General features: G+C 50.2%; 1 protein-coding gene and 1 pseudogene across 1 annotated transcript in view; both read left to right on the forward strand.

Annotated features, from left to right (window-relative positions):
* Positions 1-13195, forward strand: part of PLXNA4 (plexin A4) — a gene marked incomplete in the record, with an annotated part of 626278 nt that overhangs the window by 479706 nt on the left and 133377 nt on the right.
* LOC117889254 lies at positions 3207-7009 on the forward strand (annotated as a pseudogene).

Below are 13195 nucleotides of genomic sequence, written 5' to 3' on the forward strand. Positions count from 1 at the left end.
TAAGCCATCCTGTCCCCGTGTGGTTTGGCCCTTCATTGAGCAGTCACACTCTCCTTTTATCCAGGGCTATCACACTGGATGGGCAACGGACTGTGCGCAAGATGCTCCAGAATGCTCTCTGCCCTTCCGTGCTGCAACTTCACTGCAACCGTGAGGCAGAAAGGAGCAGAGACTGCAAAAGGGCTGAAAACCCTGCAGCAGGGCCCTTGTGCCCAACTGGCATGACAGTTCTTTTCATCTCTGCTCCACTTTGGGGGACTGGAAATGAGAAGATCTGGCTTCTGTTGCTAGCACATCCGTGGACTCACTGTGTGGCTCTGGGTTTTAACCACTCTGTGCCTCAGTTTCCCCATCTGTACAATGGGGATAATGATACTTACAATGTTACGGGACTATTCTGCGGGTTAATGATTTAATGTGTATAAAGGGTTTTCAGATCCTCTGATAAAAGTCTTTGCAGAAGTACTGAAGATGAGTATCCATGTTCACTGAAAGGAGTCCATGCTAGAAAGAGGGGTGCAGATTCATCAAAACTAGAGGTGGAAAGATGTACATTGTTAGGTCATCCAGTTTGTGCAGAGCTGTTCTCTGCGCCACATTTTCTATGACTTTGTCCAATCCATTTTTAAAATTCCCCAGCAAGGGGGTTTCACAATTTAATCACTGTGAGCCCATGTCCACACAACACATAGTGCAAGGGGACCTTTAGGTGCTACCATAATAGGAATGTTAAATATCAGTCCTGGGCAAAATAATGGAATGGCTAATTTGGGACTTGATTAATAAAGAATTAAAGGAGAGTGGTATGATTAATGCTGATTAACATGAGTTTATGGAAAAGAGATCTTGTCAAACTAACTTCAGGGACAGCATGGTCCAGTGATTAGAGTGGAGGGCTTGGACTTGGGAGACCTGGGTGTAATTTCCTGTTCTGTTGCAAACTTCATTTGTGACCTTGGGCAAATCACCTAGGGTATGTCTAGACTGCACTGTCAACCCAGGTCTGTGGGACCCAGGTCTGTGGACTTGGTGTTTCCAAGCCTGGACTTGAGCATCCACTCTGCATTGTAAACCCGGGCTTACAATATCTAGACTCAGGTCTCACAGCCATGCCAACATGTCTGTATTGAAATACACAGACTTTCTCGCATGGATCTGTGGCTTGAGCTGCATCCATACCCAAAATGTCAGGGCTTGGACCTAAGTCATAGTGGGACTTGAGCTCTGGCCCATCCCCCTAGCAGAGGCCTGGGTTCTGAGTGCTTGCTGACCTGAGTCAGACTGATTTGTGTGTGGATGGGAGCAGGGCTTGGGCTGAGACCTGAGTCAGAGCCCAGGCCTGGTGGGCACTATAGGCATAGCCTTAAGGCTCTCTGTGCCTCTGTTCTCAACCTGTAAAATGGGGGTAATAGCACTGCCCTGCCTAACAGCGGTGTTGTGAGTATACCTGTAGCAGAGTGGTCACCCGCTCTGGTCTTAAAGGGCTTAAAACAGCCCAGGAGAGGGAGTTCCCAAGCAGTTCCCAGGCTGATTGGGGAAGCAGGCTCAACTGTGGCCACGCCCCAATCAGAGCTCAGCTGGCCCTTATAAGAGGGCAGTGGGCCGGGAGCAGAGTCAGTCTCTCTCTGAGGGAGAAGGGCCTGGCTGCTGGGAAGCTAAACAGAGTACCTGAGGGGAGCAGGGCTGGGGAATAGGGCAAGGGGGCTGGGGAGCTCCCATCCGGAAAAGCTCCAGGCTGCAGCCTTGTCAAAGGCCAGAAAGGTACTAGGGTGCAGCCCAGGGTAGGCAGAGGCAGCCTGTCATAGGCGTGCGCAGCCCATTTCATTAGGGTGTGCACCCAGGGAGTGCTGCCCTAGCCCTGCCCGTGCCCTAGTCCAGCCCCTATCCTCTCCCTCCTACTTCCCCCCTCAGAACCCCCAACCCCCCTGCTCCTTGTCCCCTGACTACGCCCTCCTGGGACCCCTGCCCCTAACTGCCCCCCCAGGACTCCACCCTCTACCTAAGCCTCCCTGTCCCCTGACTGCCCTCCTAGGACCCTGCCCCTACCTGTCCCCTGATTGCCCCGACCCTTATCCACACCCCTGCCCCCGGGACTCCCACACCCGGGACTCCCACCCATGCCCCATCCAATCCTCCCTGCCTGCCCCCTCCAGAGACCCCCCACCCCTAACCACCCCCCTGGCATCCCACCCCCTATCCAACCCACCCTGTCCCCTAACTGCCCCCCACCCCTTATCCAACCCCCCTGGCCCCGGACCCCTTACCATGAGATGAGGCTTCTAGCCTCCCCGTGGAGCCAAACACTGTCCCGCGGGAGCCCCGGCCCCCAGCGCGCTGTGCATGCGGCGGCATGGCTCATGGGGGAGCGTGTCTGACTCCCCGTGGAGCCCTGGTCCCCAGAGCGCTGCGCGCAGCAGCATGGCTCCAGGGGGGCGGGGAGCATGTCTGCCTCACGATGGAGCCAAACGCTGCCCCGCGGGAATGCGCAGCCCCGGCCCCCAGAGTTCTGCACGCGCGGCAGCAAGGCTCCAGGGGAGGAGGGAAGGCGAGGAGGGGCTGGCAGCTTGCTGCGTTCGGCCGGGCACTCCGGCCCGGGAGCGCGGACCCGCAGCTTGCCGCGCCGGGGAGTGGAGCCATTTGCCCACCCCTGTATTAGGATGTGCCTGGGTCTGGGAGGGACACGGGGGCCAGCGGCAGCGAGATACCAGCCTGCAGAGGGCGCTCCGGGTCAAAAGAGCTAATTCCCAGGACGACCGACAGGAGGCGCCACAGGGGTGAGTCTTGCCCCCATTACAATACCTATTAAAGTCTGTGAGGGGCTTCGATGCTATGGGGCCATACAAGGACCTAAAATAGCTGGATTTCATTTTCTGATGAGAGTACAAGTTTGATTGATAATGGTAATAGAGTTGCTGTAATAGAGACTTAGAGTTCTGTAAGGCATTTGACTTGGTGCTGCATGACATTTTGATTCAGAATGATATGAAATCAATACAGCACATATTAAATGGATTAAAAACTGTCTCACTGAAATGTCTCAAAATGTAGCTGGAAACGGGGAATCATCATAGAGTGGGCGTGTTTCTATTGGGATCCCGCCGGGCTTGGTTCTTGGCCCTACACTATTTAATATTTTTATAAATGACCTGGAAGAAAACATGACATCATTAGTGCGAAAGTTTGCAGAGGACACAAAAATTGGGGGCATGGTAAATAACGAAGAGGACAGGTTGCTGATACAGAGCGATTCGGATAACTCGGTGAGCTGGGCTCCAGCAAACAGTATGTATTTCAGTAGGGCCAAATGTAAAGCCATACATCTAGGAACAAAGAATGTAAACTACACTTCCAGGGGGCTATCCTGGGAAGGAGTGAGTCTGAAAAAGACTTGGGGATTATGTTGGCTAATCAGCTGCACATGAGCTCCCAGTGCAACACTACGGCCAATAGGGCTAATGGGGTCCTTGGATAGATAAACAGAGGAATATTGAGTAAGAGTAGGGAGGTATTGTCTCTATATTAGCACTGGTGTGACCACTTCTGGACTACTGGGTCCAGTTCTGGTGTCCACACTTCAGGAAGGATGTTGAAAAATTGGAGAAGATTCAGAGAAGAACCACAAGAATGATGAAGAAAACATGCTGTGATGAAGCAGAGGTTAGCCAGCCAGCACAGCAGAGGTTAAAGAGAACCTCTGGGCCCAGTTAGCCCCACCCCATTATACCCACAGCCAATGCCAGGCCTGGAGGGGGAACAAAAGGAGAGAACCTGGCCTAGTTTGGGGCTAACTGGTGCAGAGGCAGGCGCTAGCTGCTTCCCTAGCTGAGGGGAAGAAGCATTAGCCAGCCAGCCAAGGCAGCCAACAGGGAGTGAACACTGTCTCCCCATTCCAGGGAAACTGCGAAGGGGACCTAGGCGCTTCCAGACCTGAGCTAACTGAGTGAGCGAACCCCAGAGACATTGCGGGGCTCGTCCTCAACAACTTGTGGGTGCTCTACCCAAAGGAGCCTGGGACCATGGCAAGGCAGTGCTCAACACTGGACTAGAGGGGCCACACCGCAAACTGAACAGACTGATAGGAAGTAGCCCAGGGCAGCAGATTTTGACTTCCTGCTAGGAGACATCCCCCTCCCCCACCCATTTAGGGGTTGACATACACAGGGCCCTGGGCTGGGACCCGGTGGAGAGGGAGGGCTGAGGTCCACCCACCCTACCCAGCCTCAAAGTCTGAGGCTCCCCAACCAAAGCCTATTCTGCCCTATCCTCCTCCTCACTGCCTAGGCACCAGAGGTATCTCTGAGAGCACAGATGAGACAGTCTCATCACTTGGCCCCAACCCCGCCCACAGCAGCGTGGAGCTGCAATTGCAGGGAAAGTCCTGCTCAGCCCACTTGCCCTGGGCTGGAGCATGCTCCGTGGTGATGGAGTCACCAGAGTTTTTAGCTGTGATGCTCTAACACGTCTCTACGGTGCATGTTCACGAAACAGGCTCATGTTGAAGAATTTCCTGACTAGAAAAAAAAATTTGAGGAAAAAGGTTTTTAAAGGGTCGTAATGTTGTATTTAGACATTTTCTGGTTCTAAACAGCTTTTCATCTTGAAAGTTAACCTACTGAGAGTGAAAAGGGAGTTTAAAAAAGAAGAAAAGGTCGAATTTGAAACAAAATGTTTTGAAACAAAATAGTTGGCCCAACGTGGGGCAAAAAAAATAATCACTCTTTCAATTCACTAGTATGTTGGAGATTTTGGCTTTTCATCACAATTCAAGATGGGGAGATGTTGAACTCTCAAATATTTGCAGGCTGGGAAGAAAGGTTTCCCAGACCTCTGTAATTCAGCTTTTCCCCTGCCATCTCCTCCCAAAGCTTCGTCTTTGTGTCAACCCGCTGTGGTTTACGTTGCCTGCTGCCAGGGTGCCAGTGAAGGCCAGTTGAATGGGGAGTTCAGACTGGACCCCAGCCTTTAGAAAGTGTTTCATCCCATCTTCAGTTGTGATTGTGACTGTGACAGACACCAGCCCATTCAGGGGCTCTTATGTTTTTGATCAATAACAGACCCTATTAGTAGTATTTCAGTCGAATCTTGAAACCCCAATCAAGAATCAGAGCCCCATTGTGCTTGGCACATCTAGCCTTTATCCATCCCCATCAGCCACCTTCAGGAGCCACGCAGTGACGTGAATCTTCCACACCAGATCAGCAGCGATGACAGAGCGCAGGGAGGTGGCTCCAGCGAGCTGCCTACGTTGTGCACCCACCTTTGGATTTGTGAGTGTCGCCCCAAAGTTTAACATCTGAGTGAGGCACTTGTGTCTTATTGTTTCTTGCTTTAGGTCAATACCGTGAATGCTGCAGAGATGCTGGCAGCAGCCCTGGAATTCAGTGTGTGCAGCCACTTTCTACGCTCTGTCCTGCAGCCTTTTACTCTTCCCATGCAAGATCCCCATGATCAGTGGTGTGAGCGGGGCCCATTGGTCGCAGTGGGATGTGCCAAAGTAAAAGGAATAAGTGGCACCATGCAGTGAAACTGCGTTTCCAGCTGGTTCCTGAAATGATGCTCTTTAATCAATGCCAACCAGCACCCTGGAGACGTCCCTGTTTTCACGGTGCAGCTTCTTACCCCCACTGCAAGGAATCAGAGAGCGTCTCCAGCAGGAAGCGTGCATCCAAACCCCCTGAACTTGGGGAATGTTTGAATCCAGGTCTGAGCTTCAAGCGCAGGGCCGCCCAGAGGGAGGGGGCAAGTGGGGCAATTTGCCCCGGGCCCCGCAGGGGCCCTTACGAGAGTTTTTCGGGGCCATGGAGTGGGGTCCTTCACTGGCTCAGGGGACCCCTGAAAACTCTCTTCCACTCTGGGTCTTCGGCGGCGGGGGGGGTCCTTCCGCTCCGGGACCCGCTGCCGAAGCGCTGGGTCTTCGGTGGCAATTTGGTGGTACCTTGAGGTCTCTGCTGACTTGGGATGGATTCATCCCTCTGTGTAATTCAAAGAGAGGGTCTTCAGTCTGGCAGCACCAACTCTAATATACAGCTGGCCAATACGCGGAGAGGCAGAGTATGCAGTCAGACTGGGGGCCAACGTACAATCCTGAGCTTGCGTCTTTGTTGCCCAGGATGGGAGGGGCTGGGAACATGGTGCTGTGAGCACCACATGTTCCCCAGGGAGGAGCAGGGAGAAGAGCCAGTGCTCCAGGCCCTAGGGTGAGGATGAAGGGAGCACTCGATCTGACACAATCAGGAAGGAGAGGAGACTGCCACCGTGTGAGGCCATTGCCATTGGAGACACCCCCACGTGCTCACACACACTTTGACAAAGTGCCAGCTGGCTGCAGTATTGAGAGGAACCTAGGGCTAAGGAGGGGGATGAAGAGAGTGGATAACATGCACTGTTAGTGACCTGTGTGAAATGAGGTGGGCTTAATGTAGTTCCTGGTGCAGGGGGGCCCACATCACTGCAACCACCATCATATATCCTCACACCTCTCTGGCTGTCACGACACAAAGGCCAAACAATGGACTATGAAGCCTGAATTTATTTTCTGTCTTTCCACCCCAGTTTTGCAGCGCCTAGTGTGGTAGTCACTCCAGGTCACAATTGGCACATAGTGCTATAACACAGTAGACAAAGCCGGCACTGGACAAGTACTTGTTCTGCGGCTAGAGGACTAGTCTCCAGGGCTGTCAGGCAGGCACCTTTCCCGAGCACTAAACCTATCCGGTCGTGGCAAGGGCAAAAAGGGGCTGGGTAAGGGAGGTGTTAAGAGGCACCACAAGGTCTTACGTGACAACATCCAGGGCATTACGAAGTCTGCGATCTGCCGCTTGGCTCACCGCGGCGGCATGAAGCACATCTCGGGGCTGATCTATAAGAGACCTGCAGGGTGCTGAAGGTTTTCCTGGAGAACGTGATCCGCGATGCGGTGACTTACGCCAAGCGGAAGACGGTGATGGCGATGGATGTGGTGTATGCCCTGAAACGCCAGGGGCGCACCCCGTACGGCTTCGGGGGCTGAGCTGGCTTTTAACGCAAAACCAAACTCGCATTCAATGTCTAAGGACACAGACCTGGTCTTTGTAATGGAATCCCTGACAGACCCTTAACTAAGATAGAGTTGCTGGTCGCCACAGTTATGCCAGTCCTCAATTATCTCTGCAGATGTTTACACTTTCCATAAATCCCACTGCCTTCTCCTCATCAGCTGCCTTTAAGGTTATGGGCATTTTCTTTATATATTATTACTTTTGCTCTCCCTCAGTCACTCTAATGGCATTATAAACCTCGGAAATACAGATAAAATATACGGTGCATTCAACAATTCTTTGGCCACTTGAGCTTTTCGTAGCCAGTTTGATTGCTGCCAGTGCCGATGTAAATTTGGAGGATGTATATCCAGAAATTTATGAAGCCTGGAATCCTGCTGGCAAAGCATTGACCTGATTCCACTTTATAACCTAATAACGTTCCCCGATACCCTTCCTGTAAATTTTAAATTTAATTTTACAGCAATAAGAATTAGTGGTGTAATAATGTAAACATAGTGTGCCCTGTAAATCAACCATGTCCACCTGCCCCGTGTACAGAGATGGCTTATTGCTTCACCCACGTGCACTGGTTTATTCCACTGGGATTTTGGGGGGAGAGTGGCTGTGTGTTTTTAAAGGGGTCTAAAGGTGCCAGATTGCCAGCCCTACAGACTGAAGCCTTGTGTTTTCCCATGCTGTACCTGTATTGTGGGTCAATACAAGGAAAACTTCCCCTGCTCTGCCTTCCCACTATCTCAGTCCTGACTTGGAAGGATGAGCTTTAAGGATGAGAGGGGCAGGGCCGGATTAATCTTTCGTGGGTCCCAGTGCCCAGACCATGGCCCCACTCCCTGCTCCGCCCACACTGAGGCCATGTCCCTGCTTGGGCTCTTCTCCCCAAGGCTTCGCCCTTACTCTGCCTGAGGCCCCGCCCCCGCTCAGCCTCTTCCTCCCAACGCTCCCACCACCACTCGCATGAGGGGGCAGAAAGGGGCAAGTGAGGCCTTGGGGGAAGAGGCCAAGCAGGGGCAGGGCCTTGGGGTGGAGCAGGGGGCAGGGCCCCTTCTGCATTGGTGCTGTTGTAACCCCAGTACTGGAGAGGGGAGATCAGTGAATGGCCCATCCAGCCGTTGGCATCTCCTTCTCCCTCTCTCTCTCTGGGTGAAATCCTAGCTCCATTGAAATCAATGGCAAAAATCCCTCTCTATCCAGCTATCCTGTGCCCATCACCATAGCATCTCCATGCTGTAGTTGTTCTCTGAGTAAAAGACATCTGTTTTCAGCACTGTCAATCCAGCCCTTTCCACTGGCACAGCATTCGTTAACCATGTTCTGCACAGTATAGTTTTGAAGACATGGTCCCTGCCCCTAAGAGCTTACAGTCACAGGGTGGCCCTATGACACTTACTATCTCATTTCAGCAGTGACATGAGGTGGGAGGGCAGGGATAGGCATCATCAATGAATATGTGCAATCATCCAGCCAAAGCTAATATACAGCCTGTTGGAGCCGAGATTTATTTTTTCCAACTGTATGCGCTAGATAAATGTCTTTGTCTCATTTCTCCTGGGCATTGGGTCTTGTGGTGTTTGAATGAAGAGGGTCTGGTGATGGTGGCCAGAGGTATCAGTCCAGCAGGGGGATTCCAGTTATAGGAGATGGAGTGAACAAAGCATAAAGATGGCTGTGGGAGGACTGGACAAACAGGGCATTGAGGATGGCGGCCCTGGCAGAGCGGATGGGTAGGACTGATGAGGGACCAGGTCAACTCAGTCAGGAGGGGCAAGGCTATGCATGGCCTTGACTGTGAAGAAAAAAAATCTGAATGTGACATACTGGAGAAGAAGGAGCTGGTGGATAGAGTCAAAAGGCAGGGTGTTGTGGTCAGTTGGATAGCCAAGGCAGTTGCTCTTAGTGGCTGTGTCTTGTATGGAGTTGAAGCTAGAAAGGAAGAGGTTTTGGTAATCCAAATGGGGGATGAAGATCTAGCTCTGTCTGTCTTGTCATTTGCCGGACTCTCTCCAATGCACATATCACTGGTAAATGGATACCAGTGCCTGCTGAGTCTCCCAGTGAGGGTGTCAAGCCAATTAGTACCAACACTGATGCTGATCCTCGTAATCCACATGATGTTTGTATTAGCCTGTTTCTCACCCATTGGTGCTGGGCTTTAAATGGCACCTCTGCTTGAATCTCACTGCAGAAGAGCTGTGCAATGGGGGGAGAAGAGCAGAGAGAGAATGGAGGGGAGATGTGGAGCTTTCATCACCTGAATGCTTTGTGTGAGACTAGATGGTAGAGGTGAAGGTATGTGGTTTTGCCTCTCCCAAACCGGGAACCCAGGGACACAGCGAGGACATTGAGAGATGCATGTATGTGGCCAACCTTATGGATGCGGTACCTTTTCCCATTTAAAATACCTGGAATTTAAAATAGTTAAACAAATTTCTCCCCTTTAGTGTCCAGAAAATGGAACAATTTGGTCATGACACTTAAAACGAAGGTTCTGATCATATGTGGCCATTAAAGATCCCCAAATGCTTTTCATAAGAGGAAGGGGATCAACCCAAATCCTGGCTAGATCCTAGCTCTGGTGGAACAGCGTTCTGGTGAGGTGTCAAAACTTCATTAATGTGTATAGATGCAAACATGCAGAAGAAAGTCACTCATCTGCTCTCTGTTAAGCCACATCCATCATGGTCTGCACAAAATTGGAGATCTCTCTCCATCTCTCAGCAAAGTTTTAACAGAAGCTCCTGTAGAGGGGTCATTCAGATACTATAGTGGTGAGGCCCATATTAGAAGATAGATAGAAGTCTCATATTGCCAAGACTTATGGACCAGTGGGATCCAGTGGATATAATGTACTTGGACTTTCAGAAAGACTTTGACAATGTCCTTCACCAAAGGTACTTAAGCAAACTAAGCAGTCATGGGACAAGAAGGAAGGTCCTCTCATGGATCAGTAACTGGTTAAAAGATAGGAAACAAAGGGAAGGAATAAACAATCCGTTTTCAGAATGGAGAGAGGTACATAGTGGGACCTGTGCTGTTCAACATATTCATAAATGATCTGGAAAAGGGGGTGAACAGTGAGGTGGCAAAGTTTGTGGATGATACAAAATTACTCAAGATAGTTAAGTCCAAGCTGACTGTGAAGATCTACAAAGGGATCTCACTGAACTGGGTGGCTGGGTGACAAAATGGCAGATGAAATTCAATATTGATAAATGCAAAGTAATGCATGTTGGAAAAAAATAATCCCAACTATACATATAAAATTAGGGGCAAATTAGCTGTTACCACTCAAGAAAGAGCTCTTGGAGTCCTTGTGGAGAGTTCTCTGAAAACATCTGCTCAATGTGCAGTGGCAGTCAAAAATGCTAACAATGTTAGGAACCATTAGGAAAAGGATAGACAATAAAACAGAAAATATCATAATGCCACTGTATAAATCCATGGCATGCCCACATCTGGAATACTGAGTGCAGTTCTGGTCGCCCCATCTCAAAAAAGATATATTAGAATTGGAAAAGGTGCAGATAAGAGCAACAAAAATGATTAGGAGCATGAAGTGGAGCAGCTTCCATATGAGGAGAGATTAAAAAGGCTGGAACTATTCAGTTTAGAAAAGAGATGACTATGGGGGGGATATGATAGAGGGCTATACAAGCATGAAAGGTGTGAAGAAAGTGAATAGGGAAGTGTTATTTATCCCTTCACATAACACACAAACTGCGAATCATCTGATGAAATTAATAGGCCGCAGGTTTAAAACAAACTTAAGGAAGTACTTCTTCACACAACGCACAGTCAACCTGTGGAACTCGTTGTCAGGAGATATGAAGGCCAAAAGTATAACAGGGATCAAAAAAGAATTAGAGACGTTCCAGGAGGATCTGTCCGTCAATGGCTATTAGCCAAGGTGGTCAGAAATGCAACCCCATGCTGTGGGTGTCCCTAAACCTCTGACTGCCAGATGCTGGGACGGGACGTTAGGGGATGGATCACTTGAAATTGCCGTTCTGTTCATTCCCTCTGAAGCATCTGGCACTGGGCACTGTCGGAAGACAGGATACTGGGCTGGAGGGACTATTGGTCTGACCCAATGTGGCTGTTCTTATATAAGACGTTGTTATTTTTGAAGCTATAGAGCATACTACAAGGATTTATAAATAGTGAAAACTAAACCACCATTGACAAAATGAGGCGTCTATTTCATGCTGTAGCATCCTTGGTTGTTTTATTCTCTGTTCACTGACCTGCTAACTGGCAAAATTCAGCCATTTGCAGTGGGAGTCTGTGCCAACAGGCGAATTACGAGCTTTGAGTGTGTGCTTATTAGCTTAATATAAAGAGTTACACAAAATGATAGAATTAAACTCCACAAGTTAAATACATTAACAGGAATCCACTCTGTAACGCGTGCCTTGTATAAATGAGATTAGTTGTTTTGTTCCCTTGGAATCTGATCCAACTCCCATTGGAGACAGCGGAAAGACTCCCGTTAATTACTAATCAGCGGTCGTGGGATCAGGCCCTTACATGCTTCAGTCGTTCAGGGTGGGTCTGTTATGGTTTCCATACACACAGGGCAAGAGGTGCTTTTCCAGCCTAAGTGACATGTATTTCAGATTAAGGAAAACAACAAAGGAAGAACAAATGTAGTGTCCATGATAGTGTGCGTCTCACTTTCGTGAATCCCCCTGCCGCTAGCAGGCAGACTTCTTCCCTTTAATGGTACAGGCCTGAGCAAACACCCATAGCTAATTCCCGCAGAGTATCTTCGGGATCAGGGTTATTTAGCTAGTTCCTCCTGACCCTTCGTACAAAGTAAGTGTTGGAGGCAGATTCGAACCCGGGGCCAGGACTGAGCGCCCTGGCTTTGTACTGTACATCATCCAAAGAAATTGCCTTTTTAAATTTCAATTAGAAAGAACATTAGGTCAATCAGATAAAGCCACATTGTGAGAATTTCCTCTTTATGGCGCTCGCCTCTCCAATTATCTATAATGAACTTCCTAACAGAGCCGCAAACCTTTTTATATGCAAACGAGTCCTTTATTGGGGCTGCCGCAACCACCGCTTGTTAATGAACTCGAAACAAGTGTTATCAGAAAGGTTACGGTGCTTGTGGGGAGCGGTTGGCGGTGGCGGCGGCAGGAGGGTGGGGACCGGGATAAAGGGAAACAAGAAAATTCAGTCTTTGGGGCTTGGAGTGACTCCCAGGTAATATCTTCCCCCCCCCCCCCCCCAGCCTCCCATCTCATTCTTAGGCCTTTATATTTGATGTAGGTCAAGAGAATGCCCCGCCCCAGTGGCAGATAGGGTTTGCTCACCATTCTGCCCCAAGGTTTTGCTGTGTAAATGTGTCCCCACTTGCGGCCCTGTACCTGGAGGCAGAAGCCGTCACTTGGGTGGGTTTCTGGGTGGTGCAGGAGTGGGGGGTGAGTTTGGGATGTGTTCTATGGGAAGCTTCGCCACAGGTGACCCTGGCTGGAGTGCCGAGCCCCTACTGAGGCAGGGAGAAAACCAGGGCTTTCAGTCGCCTTTGGAGGCAGGCACTCTGTGCAATGAAAGCCAAGCAGCATGGCTAGCAATCAAATTGGAAGTGATGCAGCGCGCGCCCGGTGCCTGGCTCCCTTACAGAGTTTAAACTCGGACACCGTGTTCACTGATGTGATCGCTGAGTGGGCACCTGCTTTCGAGCAAACCTGGGGCCTGCTGAGGGAATTTGCATTGAGACCATGAGAACTGTGCAAGGCCGAATGATTCTCACCAGAAACATGGTGGCCCTCATGGATTCTGGTGGCATTTCTGTTTGAGATTTTGGATTTGTAACTGTAGTGAACCCCATGTGGATCCAAACGAACAGGTATCTTCATCCCCGAGTCTCTGCAAAATTGAGCCATGACTGGGGCCCACTCACTCTGGGAGCCTCCCCATTTCCATTCCACCTGCCCCCACAACCATCTGCCTTTCTGTTGATCTCTATAACATTGGGCTGGCCTCTGCCTCACTCCCACTGAGTAGCAGTTTAGCCCTTGGGCCAGGCCTGAGGTGAGGTGCTACCTGCTTTGGAGGCTCCGGTGAGGGTGGCGTGGAGCCATAATACTGAGAAAATCCTCCTCCAGTTGGCACAGGCAACAGTATAGCCCTTAGTGCTGCCAGATTGG

This window comes from Trachemys scripta, chromosome 1 (genome assembly GCF_013100865.1).
Source record: "Trachemys scripta elegans isolate TJP31775 chromosome 1, CAS_Tse_1.0, whole genome shotgun sequence".
Lineage (NCBI taxonomy): Eukaryota > Metazoa > Chordata > Testudines > Emydidae > Trachemys > Trachemys scripta.